General features: G+C 38.4%; 1 protein-coding gene across 2 annotated transcripts in view; it reads right to left on the reverse strand.

Moving 5' to 3' along the window:
* LOC129762839 (uncharacterized) overlaps positions 1–16,273 on the reverse strand; it is a 58,678-nt gene that overhangs the window by 15,575 nt on the left and 26,830 nt on the right. The window lies entirely within an intron of this gene.

Genomic DNA, 16,273 nt, shown 5'->3' on the forward strand with positions numbered 1-16,273 from the left:
TCCCTAAAGTATTACTTTCACTTAGACAAATCGCACATGATTAATATTTATCTCCTCCATTCTCCATGCCTCCTATCAGCGCTAATGATATTAACTGCTCATTTCGAACGATCATTTGCTCGATCATCAGTCAGTTGATCGCCCTAGCCCTATGGTACAGGGCGCAATGTTCCGCTCAATTACATCACGAATCGGGAAGTGATGGAGCTTGGCATTCAGTAAGTGCATCTTACGATCGTAACCACATCTGATCGCACACAAAGCGAACGAACCCTATAACGAACATTTAACCCAACATTTTTCAGCAAACCCGGCGAAACAAATGATGAAACTCACTTTCCTCTACGGCCACTTTTTCCCGCGCGGAAGGCGGGAACCAAGAGAAGATTACTTCATAGCTACTTGTTTTGTCCGCACGAGGCGTGAGGAAAATATGTCGATTATGCTATCTTGAAGCTTCTCAACACGCTAGAGACCGATCGGAGACCGACATCCGTATGGTCGCGTTTCGTCTCGACAATCGAGCGTGGTAACATTGGTAATGCCGCGATGTCTAGGCGGTAATTTCCAGCGCCAAGTGAAGGGCATCCCAGACAGAGAAAGAAAGACAGATAGAGAGAGAGACCCAAGGCTCACAGCTCGAACCAGTGAACCTGTTCAACGGGAACGCAATTGTTGATCACGCCAATAACCATCTATCACCGAACTGGTATATGTAGGTACTACACACGCTGGAGTCTGCTGCGCGGAACTGCCCTCTTTAAGAGGTCTTACCGCGGATAGGTGCAATTTGATGCAGTGGCAAAGTACAGTGACGGTTACGTATGGCCTTTGGCGCTGCGCGCTATGTTTATAACAACTCGGATCTCGTAATTGATAATGGATTGTCGAAAGCCCGTCGGGAAACGTTGTCTAGCGAACACGGATGTTCAGTGGATGGCAAGTGGAATAACTCATTAGATTATTCCGAAGGGCATCTGATGGTGGCTTATGAAGATTATTTTCTCCTGCAGGCCAATTGGCGGAGGAAACAACTTATGAATAAGTTAATCGCATATCAAACGAAAACAAAAACAAACACACACCGGGAACAGGCTTGGATTGCAAGGAAATTGACGCAAAACTGAATTTGGTTCGGTTGATGATTCCCAATATGTCATTACACATCTCGCTACTGTTACACAAGTGGTTCGGATCATAAATATAATGTCTGAACTTTGCTGAGATATTTTATTTGAATGTCTGTTTGAAGCTGATGGATTGTTGATTGATCGCTACCAAATCAAAATTGCTTATCACAAAAATATTCTCTTAGATGAAAAAAATCGTGAGCTTTGAGCTAATCAATTCCTCAACACTGTGAAGAAAGCAGAGAGTAAGCTGATTAGGTTTTCGTTCCCAGCTGAAGTTGTCATTTCCCCTGGTTCAGAATGGGTATAATTTTATTTGACTTCCATAACGATGTCATTGGTGCTGATATATCGGCCAATTTGTTGGCGCACTTTTTCGTCGTTGTCATTCAATCGAGAATAAGTCACATCGATATCCTGAATTTGAAACACAGCCATATTGCTTCCCTTATTCAAGTACTTTTATTGGTATTTACTGCTTTTCGCCGAACAGCGGAATTCAACATTAATATGAACATGGAATGTTTTGCTCAGCTAAGGTGAATTTGGTAACAATGCATTGCGTTTTAGTCTGGCAACAGCAAAGGCTGTGTCGGTGTTGTTTTTGATAGCTTCTCGCAGGTGAACTATAGTCTCATTCTGCTTCTGTCGATTGTGTCGTAGGGATCGCAGTCGTTCGCCCCCTACCTCCGCGTACATGCCGACCATGAATTTTTGGCACAGTCCACGACATCGCCCTAGCTGCGTTGAATCATCGTTCGATAATGAAACTTCATCGAGCTCTTTTTTTTGTTTCGTCTCTTGTAACTACATATTCATCAATATTAATTCGAATCATTGATTCAATACACGTTTTCACTAGCTGATAGTTTATCTGGATTGATGACAATAGCGTGATTAACATTTTGCTATCCAAGCATGTGTGATTTGAAGGATTTGAATAATTCATTGTGTATTCGATAAGGTTTCCAGTACCTCGTCGTTGTCCCTAACTTTAGACGAATTGAGGTTACTTCCGCAAGTGTGGGTGAAAGTTCGATGAAGCGTACGTAGCGCCATTTGCCATTCGATAACGTTAAGAAATTCGTCATGTTGAGAAATTGAGCGGCGGTTATTTTTTTATTTGTATATTGTGTTTACGAAAATACTAAAATCGCGAAATTAAAAATTGAAAAAAATTGTTAAAAGGATGAAAATTTGAGTTCTTATGTTTTTTTTCTGAAACAAAATTTTTAAAAAATACCCAAAAAAAATATTCAATTTATTCAGTTTACGACCTATTCTCATGCCTAACAAACATTTTGTGCATAATTTCATCAAAATCGGTCGAGTCATTTCGGAGGAGTTCGGCCACGAACATCGTGACACGAGATTTTTATATATATTGGGTTGGGGAAGAAGAAATGTCGTATATTGTCAATATATGGCAACACTTAAACATATCTTGTGTTGTACTTATCGCATCGGGTCATACTATACGGCTATTTAAAGACGACAATCTGTGCTATAAGTGTCGTTTTGACAGTGTTGTGATTGTCTTTTTCAGTCTCAAGTTATAGCGCGTCAAAGATGGAGTCCACCAAGCAAGAAATTTGCCATATTTTACGTTTTTACTACCTGCGAGGTAAAACTACAACGAAGGCGGCCGACAAAATTCGTGTAGTTTATGAACCCGATACTGTAACGATTCGCACATCACAGTGTTGGTTTAATCGATTTCGTTCTGGTGTAGTGGCTGTCGAAGATATACCCCGTACTGGTAGGCCAATCGTTGTGGAAACCGATAAAATCGTTGAAATCATCCAGGTAGACCGGCATGTGAGCACTCGCTCGATTGGCCAGGAACTGGGTATAGACCACAAAACCGTTTGGAACCATTTGCAGAAGATTGGATTCCAAAAAATGCTGTATGTATGGGTGCCACACGAGTTGACGCAAAAAAATCTTTTAGACCGAATCAACGCTCGTCCTCACACATCTTTGATGATCCGCCAGAAGCTACGGGAGCTCGGATGGGATCTCCTATTGCACCCATCGTATAGTCCGGACCTGGCCCCAAGTGATTATCATCTCTTCCGGTCCATGCAAAACGCTCTTGGTGATACTAAGTTGGCCTCAAAAGAGGATTGCGAAAACTGGCTGTCTGAGTTTTTTGCAAATAAGGAGGGGAGGTTTTATAAGTATATATTATAAAACGTACATTTTCCTTGATATAACGTACACAGTTTCAAAGTGTATAGGAATGATTATTGAATTTTTTTCTGAAAGAACAATAAATTATTTGTATTTTGATACTAAACATGTTTTGTACCTTCAATCAATCCTGAAATACAACTGGTTTTGTGATTCCAGATTCTAAATGAATCTAGCTTTAATCGACTGTAAAACATCATAAGAAAGGTTGGCTTCGTCTTCTAGTTGAAATAATTCATTTACCTAACCCAAACAGCAACACAATAAAGTAATATAAGCTACGCTTCTGTGTTTTTTTATATAATGCTTCGAATCGATACAACGTACAATTTTGAAAGTGAAATGTACGTTATATTGAAGTTACCCTGTACATACAAATAGGTCAAGCTGAATGAAACCATTTAAAAAAGTAATTGTTTATTTGGGGACTATAGCCATCATGGATTTGGATTTTTCATGATCTACTACGTTCTAATAGCACTTTCATTTGATACCCGTATTGATGGGGTATTGAAAAAAAAATCACCGTTTCACCGTTTTGTAGTGGTGGTCATTTTGATTTGAATTTGCTATAAATAACTATGTTCTACTATTCAAGCTCTTTCATTTGTTACTAATATTGATAAGGTTTTTTTTAAATATATATATATATATATATATATATATATATATATATATATATATATATATATATATATATATATATATATATATATTGCGCTTTTTGTGGTGACAGCCCTTTTAAATTTGCATTTTTTTATGAATAAATGTGATCTACTAATCAAGCACTTTTATTTAATACCCATATTGGTGGGGTGTTGTGCTCCTGTGGCCGAGTGGTTGGCGTCCCACACTATCATGCCGGGAGTTCGGGTTCGTTTCCCGTCCTGGCCGGGGGTTTTTCGCCTAAGAAAATTCTTCCGGCTTGCACTGTGGTCATGCGTATTCTAGAGCTTGCCACTCCAGAGTACATTCAAGGCATGTTATTCGGCATAGAAATCTGAACCATGTACTACTAATAAAAATGACGCATTACTTCTACCTTCAGAAGGCAAAAGTTCCACTGGAACGTTAGTGCCATCCAAGAAGATTGATGAGGTTCTGAGAAAATATGTAATACGCCATTTTGTAGCGGTCGCCATTTTGGATTTTCATTTTTCACAAATAACTGTATTCTATTAGTCAAGCCCTTTCAGTTGATACCCATATTGATATGATTTTGAAGAAAAATATATATGGCGCCATTTTGGATTTGTATTTTTCATAAACAACTGTATTTTACAAGTCAAGCCCTTTCATTTGACACTCATGTTAATGGGGTTTGATGAGGTCCAGAGAAAATTGATGAGGTTTTGAGAAAATATGTAATCCGCCATTTCGTAGCGGCCGCCGTCTTGGATTTTTAAGATCATGAAATAAGCAGGTGTGTTCCAAATTTCAGATCAATCGATCAACAGGAAGGGGGTCCAATTTCTATTAATGTGGGACAGTGCTACAGACAATGTACAAACATACAAACATACAAACAGGGCAAGCTAAATAAAACCGTTGAAAAACACGTGTGCGTCTAAGGAAAAAACTTTTTGGAATGACAGGGGCCTATCAGAGTTGCGCAGTCATTATTCTCATTGTCAGAAAAAAACATGCAACTTGCTTCCTCCTTTAGCTTTTTATCTACCAACAAAAAACAATGGAAACGAATCACGTGAAAAGTCGGAATTGCCAAATGTGATATAGTTTATGATGATTATTTTCCCACAAAAGTGACACAGGCTCTTGGTATGATATATTCACAGAATCATCGCGTTGTTTCATTCAACGTTCTGTGGAATTTTATTTTTTACTAGCTGACCCGGCAAACTTCGTCCCGCCCAAAATTTATATTTCGTTATCACATTCACGTTTTCTTACTATGCGCTCGTTCATGTTCACAATTCTCGTGCAAGACTTTTCATCCACTTGCAAAACACATGTTTTCCCGTTACATGGAATAAATGTTTGATACAGAAAATATGATAGAATGAAGACAGCCCTAAATCGGACAATTCCTTTCTCGAGTTTTTCTCTTATCAACACATTCGGTGACCCATTTTAAATTTATATAGAGAGAAGACGATTTAGGAGTGCATTTTATCACATAAAAACCCATTTCTACTTTCGAACGAAGATCAATTTCGTTACCGCGATTTAAAATGGATTAACAACGCTTGTCAATATGTAATTGTAGAATACATGCGAATTTATTTTTTCAAATTTTCCCGTTTACCTTCAGTTTACCAAAATTTTATAATAATGTTTGGTTGAAATATGATCATTATTTTTATGGGACTCTCTCTCCTTTCCAGAGGAGGGAGGGGAGTCATACCATCATAGAAACATTTCTCGTACTCAAAAATTCTTTCATCCTAATTTTGGCTCCATTTGCTTGATTAGTTCTCGAGTTATGCTGAAGTTTGTGTTTTATTTGTATGGCAGCCTACCTTTAGAGAGGGGGAGGAATGTCGAACTTTTACTTTTACGAACGTTTATAGATCCCTAAAACCTTTATATGCTAAGTTTGATTAAATTTGTTTGATTAATTTTCGAGTTGTTCAGCACCTCCCTTCCCCTCTTTAGAGAGGGGAAAGGAGTGTCAAACCACCATAAAAACATTTATTGCTCCCTAAAACCCCCATATGCCAAATTTGGTTCCATTTGCTTGATTAGTTCTCGAGTTATGCAGATATTTGTGTTTCATTTCTATGGCAGCCCATCCTTAGAAAGGTGTGAGGAGTGTTGAACTACCTTAGAAATGTTTCTTGCCCCCTATAACTTTCACATGTCAAATTTGATTCCATTTGCTTGCTTAGTTTTTGAATTATGCAGAAATGTATGCTTCATTTGTACGGCAGTCATATACACAAATGGCGGTTCGTGAGATTATAGGAATAAATATATTTTCCGCCATTCGTTTTTTGTTTGCCTGTAGTAAATCGTATATACGTACTAGCTGATGCGACAAAATTTGTACTGCCATATAAGTTATTTATAGTGAATATTTCGAGTGTTAAATAAACTCCATAATATATGACCATTGAATGTTTTCCGACTCAGCTGCAGAATGTTCTTCGTGGAGCAATTTACTCTCTATCAGATTGGCAGACCCGAAAGAAATTTCAAATTGTTAAAATTTGAATGAAAATTACTACTCGATGTCGTTTAAATACATAGTCCATACATAGTCCTAACCTTAACTTAACTGTTTTTTTTCTATAAATTTCCTTAAATTTCCACCAAAAACTTTATCCATTATATAAAGTCATCATCAGACACGATTTTTGTTCAAGATTTTCCCCCACTTTTAGAGAATGTCTTACTTTTTTACATTGAACACACATTTGATATGTAGAGCTAGTTTTCATTTATATTTTTTTTCAATTTTTGAAAGCGTGTTTATTCCACCCGAGAATCCACTACCATTTTTGTTTCACAGATATAGAACACGGAGTTTAATGTCGTCTATGTCGAATTGTGTGGCAAGGTTGCCATACTGGCACAACTCGATCGATTTGGGCCGAATGGATTGAAGAATGCAAAATTGCATACCGTTCGTTTTACTCGGCATAGAAATCTCAAGTAAATACTAATAAAAATGACGCAAGTGATACTACGTTGACAAGGGAACGTTAGTACCATTGAAAAAGAACATGACGAGATTCATATGAACGGTGTGTGTCAATGAAGAATTCCAGATTATTGTTTTTCCTCAATTTCCTCAAAAAAATATTTGCAGAATTATAGTGGATTTTGCAAAGCATTATAAAAATCCTTTTTTTTGACACTTTTTTGAAATCGAAATTTGCGGTGCGACGATGGTTGTTTTTTGAATAATTCATCATCAAAGACGAAAGGATAATTTTTCATATAAACTCAACTATCTATGTATAGGAAGGTCCTACAGGAATGTTCTTAAATCTTCTTAAATGGCTCTAACGTTTCTAGAGGAACTTCGCCTTTTCAACGTAGTATTACTTGCTTGGGTCACTTTTATTAGTATTCAGTTTAGATTTCTGTGTCAAATAACACGCCTTGAATGCATTCTGAATGGCAAGCTCTAGAATACGCGCGACCACAGTGCAAGTCGGAGGAAATTTCTTTGACGAAAAGTTACCCCGACCCGAACGGAAATCGAACCCGAACCCCCGGCATGTTAGGTTTGACGCTAACCACTCGGCCACGGGAGCTCTACAGGAATGTTATAAGAACCAAATATAAGCAGATTGATAAGGTTAATTGGATTTGCTGTTGAGTTGGTTAACAAAAAAATTGTGTTAGTCAAGAAAATCTTTGAAAAAAGAGAAAAATAGAAAAAACGATTTTTCATTTCTTTCCGATATTGTGCCTCACTACACCTACACTCACCAAAATAAAAATATGTATGTAAAATATTCTAATACCTGAAGTTTGTAGCTTCAAAATGATGTATGCGTTGATTTTTCTGCGATATGCGTTGATTTCTCACGAAATTACAGCATGTCAAAAATCACGTAAAATTTTCGACTTTGCACTCTGTTCCTCTATTTCGTTGTCGAGTGTATATATATATATGACAATAGTTGTACTAGATCCATGTGTAAGTCGTATATTCATCCAAACTAATTTGCAAGCAATTGTCATGTATGTATATCATCTTCGCTTTTGCATGTATTGCCAATTAGGTACATAATATACCACCCAAAATATGGGATACATGATGTTGTAAAACACATGTCCACTGGATTTAATGTTTGTTGGGTACACTCCCCTATCCAACATAGTAACTAAACGGTCGCACTTTTTACCATAGATTCGTCTTGATATGTACATCAACAATCATGGTCTGTCATATTCATAATATAATGTAATATGTCCTCAATTACGATCTTATATGTTTTAGTGTTGAATGATATTCCACAGCACGGAACACGAATTTTCGCATTACTACATTGGTTCAAATTATACGTTTATGTGACTCTCGAACTGTTTCTGACTGATATGCATATAGGACGTCAATTAGCTCTATTTTACGACAGTGCATATCATGAAACCGATGTTAGTTGTTCCAAATTACGACTTAATCTGTCGTGATAAATAAAATCAGATTTTTCGCATTTTATGCGATTTGAGATATACGCGGTGGTATCCTCTGTTCGGTATTATGTACGATTATGATTCGATACCACTTTATATACGACTTCTGGTGTGCCTAGTAATACGATTTAATGTTTGCTGGAATTGCCTTTTATTACCGGAATATAGTTCGTTTCTTCTGCTTGAATTCACTTATCTCGAACGGATTAAAAATATTTATGTCTGTCCATAAGATTTACTAACCTTATTAACCATCCGGAATTCAATTTTTAAATATTCACATTTCAAACATTTTAATCGAATAGGTTCTATCAAATCCCAATTGAGATTACCAACAGGTATTCAATTAACTTTAATAGAAACTGAAAATTGAAAAAATTATCTCTCGTTTGTTGATCCAATTCGACATGCTAAACAGCAAGTGCGAATAATTCCGTGCGGAGCAAATTGATTAATCAATTAATATACCTGTATACCGATCATTGCATCATCATTATCGGCTAATCTGATTTGCAACACGATCAAACGAACCGAAATCAATCGATGGTTTGCTCTTTCCTTCATTCTCCAATTTTTCATTCATCACTACACACCCACTCTTCATCACTTATTGAAAATATATCTATTCGTACGCAAACCGATGGTTTTCCGCAAGCGCGAACTTCAAGGAAGTGTGGCTCTGCCTCCGAACCACGGTTTTTTCCCCAAAGTAGCCAACTCAAATTGTGCAATAGTGTAATGGCCTAATTGATGCCAATTTATGCGAGCAAAATAAACAAAAAAAAAACACGGCTGCATGGAGCGCAGTGTTTGTCATTGCTGTTTTATTGTTTCGTTTTAAAATTATTAGTTTCTCCTCTCATTACGAGCTCGTTTGGTTGCGGGGAGATGTTGCCGTGGGATATCGCACTGTTTAGTGGCCAGTGTTATCCGATTTTGTTTTGGTGCCGCCCGAGAAAAACAACGTAACTGACCCGCTTCTCGTGCTTACTTCGTCACCCAGTAACCTAGTGTCCAAGCAGGGACCATTCGGGGGACCTGCCTGGGGCTTCTCCACTTAGTGAAGTTATGAAATCGATAAAATTGCTGCGAAGTTCGTAAAATCATTATAACACGCTGCGATTTGAGATAATTTTGACAAAATTTTTAATGAGATAAAATTGGTTTAAAGCTAGACGCATAAAAAAATCGCTTATGATTTTCAATCCTTTTTTTTTGGCGCGGTTTATGACTGAAATCCCCTCGGGTCTCCTGGTCCTCGGAAGCCGGTCAGCCGTGTGCTGCCAATTTGCTAGCATCCTATCATCATCATAATCGGCATCGTGATTAGCAGACAAGGTAATAGGTGAGTATCAGATATTACCGCATTGCTTCATATTCGTGCCAATGGCAGTTCCCGCAGCCCTTTTTACGACGGTGGTGGTCGTTATATTACGTCAATTTTGGCCGTATTTAGCGAAATGCTTCTCTGTCTGTTTCTTAACTCTCATTTTCACTCGCGGAGATGCGGAATATTCAGCCATTAGTGCTACACTTTTGCGCTCGTTGTTTCGGCCTAATGGTGATACCAGTGACCCACATTGTAGGAAACTGATTCGTTTTTTTTTCTCATAATGCCTTATTCATAGATGGTACAATAGGATCACAAATCTAAAAAATTCTAGCAATGCAAGATACGGAATTTTTCAAACCAATCAACAAACGCATTGCTGTGATACTGTTGAATGTTTTATAGCTCAATTTAGACAACGATAACGATTACATTAGTGTGCAATTATAAAGGTACAACGACCAAATCAATGACATAAGCGATAATGGCAAATGGGGGTGATTAAACTTTCAATTTGGAACTCCTGCTCTGCGAACCTAGCACCCATTAAGACAAATGACGACAAGACATCAGGGTGTAAATATAATGTAAGACACCCTCCTCTTGGTTCGGTCCCACGCATACCCCTCCTCGGGGCATGCTTTCAATTGTTGAGCGCCATGGAGCCATAAAACACACCAAATGAGACCGATTAGTGGAAACGATCCACTTTTGGCTGAGTTGTTTACAGGGTTACAGGTTGGTGGCAAAGGTGTTGCGTAACCAGCAGCTGATTCTTCGGCCAGGTTTCCCATAATGAGGACATGCATACGTAAGTCTTTATTTCCCCTGTTATGGAAGCATCAAACCGCAAATGATTACTTCCTGGCCAACCACTCACGATGACAACAATCATTTACTCTCAAACGTTGATTCACTCTCGCTTGAGGTGTTTGAGTTGTTTGCAGTTTCGAACCAGGATAACAATCTCTCCCAATCAACATCAATACCAACGATGTTGCGATTAGCCACAACATGTATACAATTATACAGTGGCTACTTACCGTAGAATTGCCCCCTGTGATTATCGCGACACGTTCGATCAGTGGAGTGAAAGTTATTCGATAAGTCGTCTGGCTTAAAGAAAACGAACCAACAAGTTAACGCAACAGACGGACCGTCACCACCTGCTTCCCGAGGTTTATTACGCTTTAACCACAAAACCTCTGGGCGGGGAAAGAAGGAGCAAAGCCCTATGCTCGGTTTGATCCGATCTGTTGTGAATGCTTGGGCGTAATTAATTATGTCAAACACGCTAGCTGTCTTGTTCAACTGACACTTTGTGATCAACAGGGAGAATTCGTCGTCGTCGTTGAAACTGTTATCAACATTTTTAATGATTGATTGATTGACAAGTATAGAGTAGAGAGCTACAGTGCGTATATCGAGAGGACATATGGTGCTTGTCGCTAATTTGATTCAGCTTCCGTTTGGACGCGGAAAGCTGTATACTAGGGTGCCAATGAATGTATTGGAAAAAGTCGACCCTAAAATTTCAAAAAGTTACCCTACACAAAATGTTCACCATCCCCAAAAAGCACCCTATGCCAAATATCAGCTCAATCGGACTTAAGGGAAGGTAGCGCAAAGCGGTTAATGTTTGAGTTTTTTGAAAAGCGAAAAAACACCCAAGGGAGTGAAGGAAATCGGGGTTTTCGAACTTTTTTTGATGACAAATGTCCTAAAATTGCATGAAATATCGAGATCTAGTGTCATCTCGAAAAAAAAATTTATGTTAAAAATCGACACCTCGGGGGCTTCTTTTCGGGATTTTTTTCGGAATAATCAAAATAATTTTTTTTGACAATTTTTTTTTCGGGATATCAGTAAATCTCGATGAGTAATGCAATTTTGAGACATTTGGCATCAACAATTTCTTTCGTTGATCTTTCGTTTTTCAATGAACTGAATTTAACCGCCTGTGACATTGATAAATGAATTTCGAAAGAGCTAATATTTTGCATAGGGTTTATTATTGTGTGAATCAAAATTTCACAGCAAGTTCTGAATGAAAAATCGAGATAACTATTTTTATTGGTTCACAAAACCATACGTTTCGTCTCGTATTCCGAAAAAAAACTATGTACCAGAGTGTCGACTTTTGACAATTTTTTTTTTTCGAGATGACACTAGATCAATTTTAAGTCATTTGGCATCAACATTTTTTTTTCTAAAACCCCAATTTCCTGTACTCTCTGGGTGGTTTTTGGATTTCCAAAAAACTCAAACTTTAACCGCTTTGCGCCACTCTGTGGTGAACATTTATTTTCAGGTAACTTTTTGAAATTAGAGATGTCCATTTTCATTGGCACCCTAATGTATACTCATACCATGAGGTTGTGCACTGAAGAACCGAATTTCAAATCAATATTTTGGAAAAAACTGAAAACGTTATCTAAATAAGCACTATGTATAACATAAATTCTTTGAAACGAATTTGAGTTTTATGCACCAACCTTTGAGAGAGGCGAGTTTAAAAAATTACATAATTATATGCAGAATATTTCATTTTTTCTTTAGTTTTTATGTTTCTTGAGATATCTCTGCACCAAACTTCAATGTCTATATACAATTGAATGTATAATTAAATACTTGTGTAAAGAGCCGTGGGTAGACCTAGTATTAATTCTGTTATTTATGACAAACAAGCATTTGAAAAACAGGTATTTTGAAGCGGTGAACTCAGTACTTCTACCAAAACTCGACTTTATAATAACAGATTATTTTCAGACACAATTCTCGTTCAAGATTTTTCAACCACTTGCAAATAACATGTTTTTCCGTTACAGGAAATAAATGTTTGATACAGAAAATATGATGGAATGAAGACAGCCCTAAATCGAACTATTCCTTTCTCGAGTTTTGCTCTTATCAACACCTGAAATTCGCTATCCACTTTCGAACAAAGATCCATTTCGTTAGCGCAAACATAAAATGGAATAACAACGTTTGTCATTCTATAATTGTAGAACATATGGGAGTTGAATTTTCCGAATTTCCCCTTCTTTTCCTTCAAAGTTTTCCGAAAATTTTCATTTGTCATGTTTGGTTAAGATGTGTGTAATATTTTCATGGGACCCCCTCTCCATTAGAGAGGAGGGAGGAGTGTCATACCACCATAGAAACATTTCCCGTACCCAAAAACTCTCACATCCCAACTTTGTCTCCATTTGCTTGATTAGTACTCTATTTATGTAGAAGCTTGTGTTTCATGGCAGCCCCCTTGCTCTTAGAGAGCGGGTAGGTGTGTCGAACCACCATAGAAACATTTATTGCTCCCTAAAACCTCCATATGCAAATCTTGGTTCAATTTGCTTAATTAGTTCTCGAGTTATGTTAGTTATGTCGATCGGTTCAGTAATTTCTGAGTCTATAAGAATCAGACAGACAAACAGACAGAAATCCATTTTTATATATATAGACTAGCTGACCCGGCAAACGTTGTTTTGCCATGAACATTTTTTGGTGAAAAATATACGTTTGCTGTTTTCAAGATGGACGGCTAAATTTATAACTGCTAGAACCCGTTTATAAATTTGGAAAACCAAAGATACGCCAGACAACTTCATTGAAGGTGATGTACAGACGAATTTGGTAGCGCATTATTCCGTCGTTGTCATTTATTCGAGGAGAATTCACATCGGTATTTTGAATTTGAAAAACAGCAATATTTTTTTCATTAGTTGATATTTGTGAATGGTTGTCCGCCATTATCAGTACTTGTTCGCGACCGACAGCGCGAAAGAGGAGCAGTTATCCAACAAAGTCTTTTCCCTTTCCGATCCCTATCCTTATTCCCATCCAAATCTATCCCTCTCATTCTAAATGCAGTGTTTGGTGTATGACGCATCCGCAACCAGCACAGTAGCCCGACGCGAACGCATACAAACAAATACGTGCATGAAGAAGATTCCTACCAATATACCTCTCATTCCAAATCCAAACGTTTACCGTGTTAGACCGCCAAAATAAATACCGTGTTTAGAGATTGTTCCAATGTGTTTTAACTCTCCAGTGCAAGCCACATCCAATGGTCTTCCTTAAGTACCATATTCCGTGTAATTTCGTGTATAAACCTGAGCTATCATCCAGGCTTCCTTCAGCCGAAGGAACCCGCCATTATCCTCAATGGTGTGATCCACCATTTTTTGGTCCTTCGAGCCGGATTAGTGAACCACAGCCGTGGTAATTACAATGTGTTGGCTCAACCGAGCGCCCACTTCCGTTGCTCCCAGCAACTTGTGACTTGCAATCAACCGAGTGTTGTGTGTTTTTCCATGGCTTGTGTGGAGGAAAAAAGACGTTTCCAGTGTAGTGTTTCCCGAAAAATCCGTGTATCCCGTGAAAAGAAGAAACTAACCAACAAACGACGCCGTGTGTTAAGCGCCGTTCTGTAACGTGTCCGAACGTGCACGATCCTGAAATCGTGTATATACCATTGTGTGTGTTTTCAAGTGTTCTTTCTCTCCAATTCATATGATCTCATTGATGCAACACACACAAATGCAAGTGAATCCAAAAGAAGAAATGGCGGATGTAGAAAGACTGATTTATTTACGTGACAGTGCGAAGGCAAAAATAACGCGTATTCGAGGCGCAGTCTGTGGGGCGGTGAGTGAAATCGAAATTGATGCCGCAAGTTTGAGCGTTTATGCGAGAAATTCAAAACGTCATTTTGAAGAGTGTGTCGCCCTCCATCATCGAATATACGTTATGTGTCACGAAGATCATTTCAAAGAACATGATGAATGGTACCTTGATTTTGAGGCACACTATTACGAAACATGTGTCCTGGTCGAACGTATGATGCAAACGATGTGTCCGATCCCAGTTTCCATCCCCCAGCAAGTTGAATTTCCACCAATCGATCATCCCCGCATTATTGTTCAGCAGCAGCCATTAGCGGATCGCACATCTACAGATGAAGATGAGCCTGAGACTTTTTCGCGTTTTAATGCAGTGGCCTTTGACGATATACATTTTCCCACCGATTTTGAAGCAGATGCTAAGAATCTAACCGAAGTGTCAGTACTGAAGAACGATACCAGAAAGATGTGGAAAACATCTATTCCAGAAGCTGTGATTTTAACCTATGCCGATATCGTTGATGAAAGCTATGTCATCCCTGAATGCTATGAAAGTCCATCATGTGATTATGCCATTCAACCAACTTATGCAATAACGAAACCCAACAACGCGATGAAAGGTGCACATACCGAAATGTGTGCTATCAATGCCAAGCCATCCGGTGCCCTGTGTGTCGGTGCGCACCCCAACTATAAATTTGGAGTACTTAGTATGATATCCGTTCCTAAACGACAAGCCAAAATCCATGAGCTGAAAATATGTTACAACTACCTGCGTAAAGGACATCATAACAGCGATTGTAATTCATCCCGGAGCTGTCAACCGTGTCAATTTGTTTTCGCTGCATCCTTCCCCAAGACAGATGACGAAATGCGGAACATATTGAATGATTCCTGTCCACCACGAGAGGTTACCTGGAATTCCATTCCCCTCCATGTTCCAGTCATAGATACTGGGCAACTCGTGGTGATTTGTGCGATCCAATTCCGATTTAAGCCCGGGGGGAGTATGTTCGCGACCGACAGCGCGAAAGAGGAGCAGTTATCCAACAAAGTCTTTTCCCTTTCCGATCCCTATCCTTATTCCCATCCAAATCTATCCCTCTCATTCTAAATGCAGTGTTTGGTGTATGACGCATCCGCAACCAGCACAGTAGCCCGACGCGAACGCATACAAACAAATACGTGCATGAAGAAGATTCCTACCAATATACCTCTCATTCCAAATCCAAACGTTTACCGTGTTAGACCGCCAAAATAAATACCGTGTTTAGAGATTGTTCCAATGTGTTTTAACTCTCCAGTGCAAGCCACATCCAATGGTCTTCCTTAAGTACCATATTCCGTGTAATTTCGTGTATAAACCTGAGCTATCATCCAGGCTTCCTTCAGCCGAAGGAACCCGCCATTATCCTCAATGGTGTGATCCACCAGTACTTCTTCGTTGATATATTGGACATCCACTTACGCTTGCGTTCGTGTCCTTGGTGAAATCTTTGGGAAAACGCTTTGTACATTTTTCATCAAGGCTATAAAAGTTTTAAATCAACATCGGGCCATGAATCATGTTTGTGGTGACAGTATCGTACAGTCACTTATAATCCATCATTAGCAGACTCGAAAATAATTTTAAATTGTTAAAAATTGAATGGAAATTATTACTCGATATTGTTTACATACTATAGGGACATAGTCCTTAACTATTTTTCTATAAATCTCCTTGCATTTCTGCAAATACTTTATTCGTAATAAAGGGTGTGTCACATCAAATTGCATCACGGAAAAAACGCTGTAGAAATTTAATTTTTAGGAATTATATCTTCAGCTTTCGCTTATAATCATATAAGAGTGTATAGATCACGTTGGCCATGCTTCACTGTCAATTT

The sequence above is a fragment of the Toxorhynchites rutilus genome, chromosome 1, assembly GCF_029784135.1.
Source record: "Toxorhynchites rutilus septentrionalis strain SRP chromosome 1, ASM2978413v1, whole genome shotgun sequence".
NCBI lineage: Eukaryota > Metazoa > Arthropoda > Insecta > Diptera > Culicidae > Toxorhynchites > Toxorhynchites rutilus.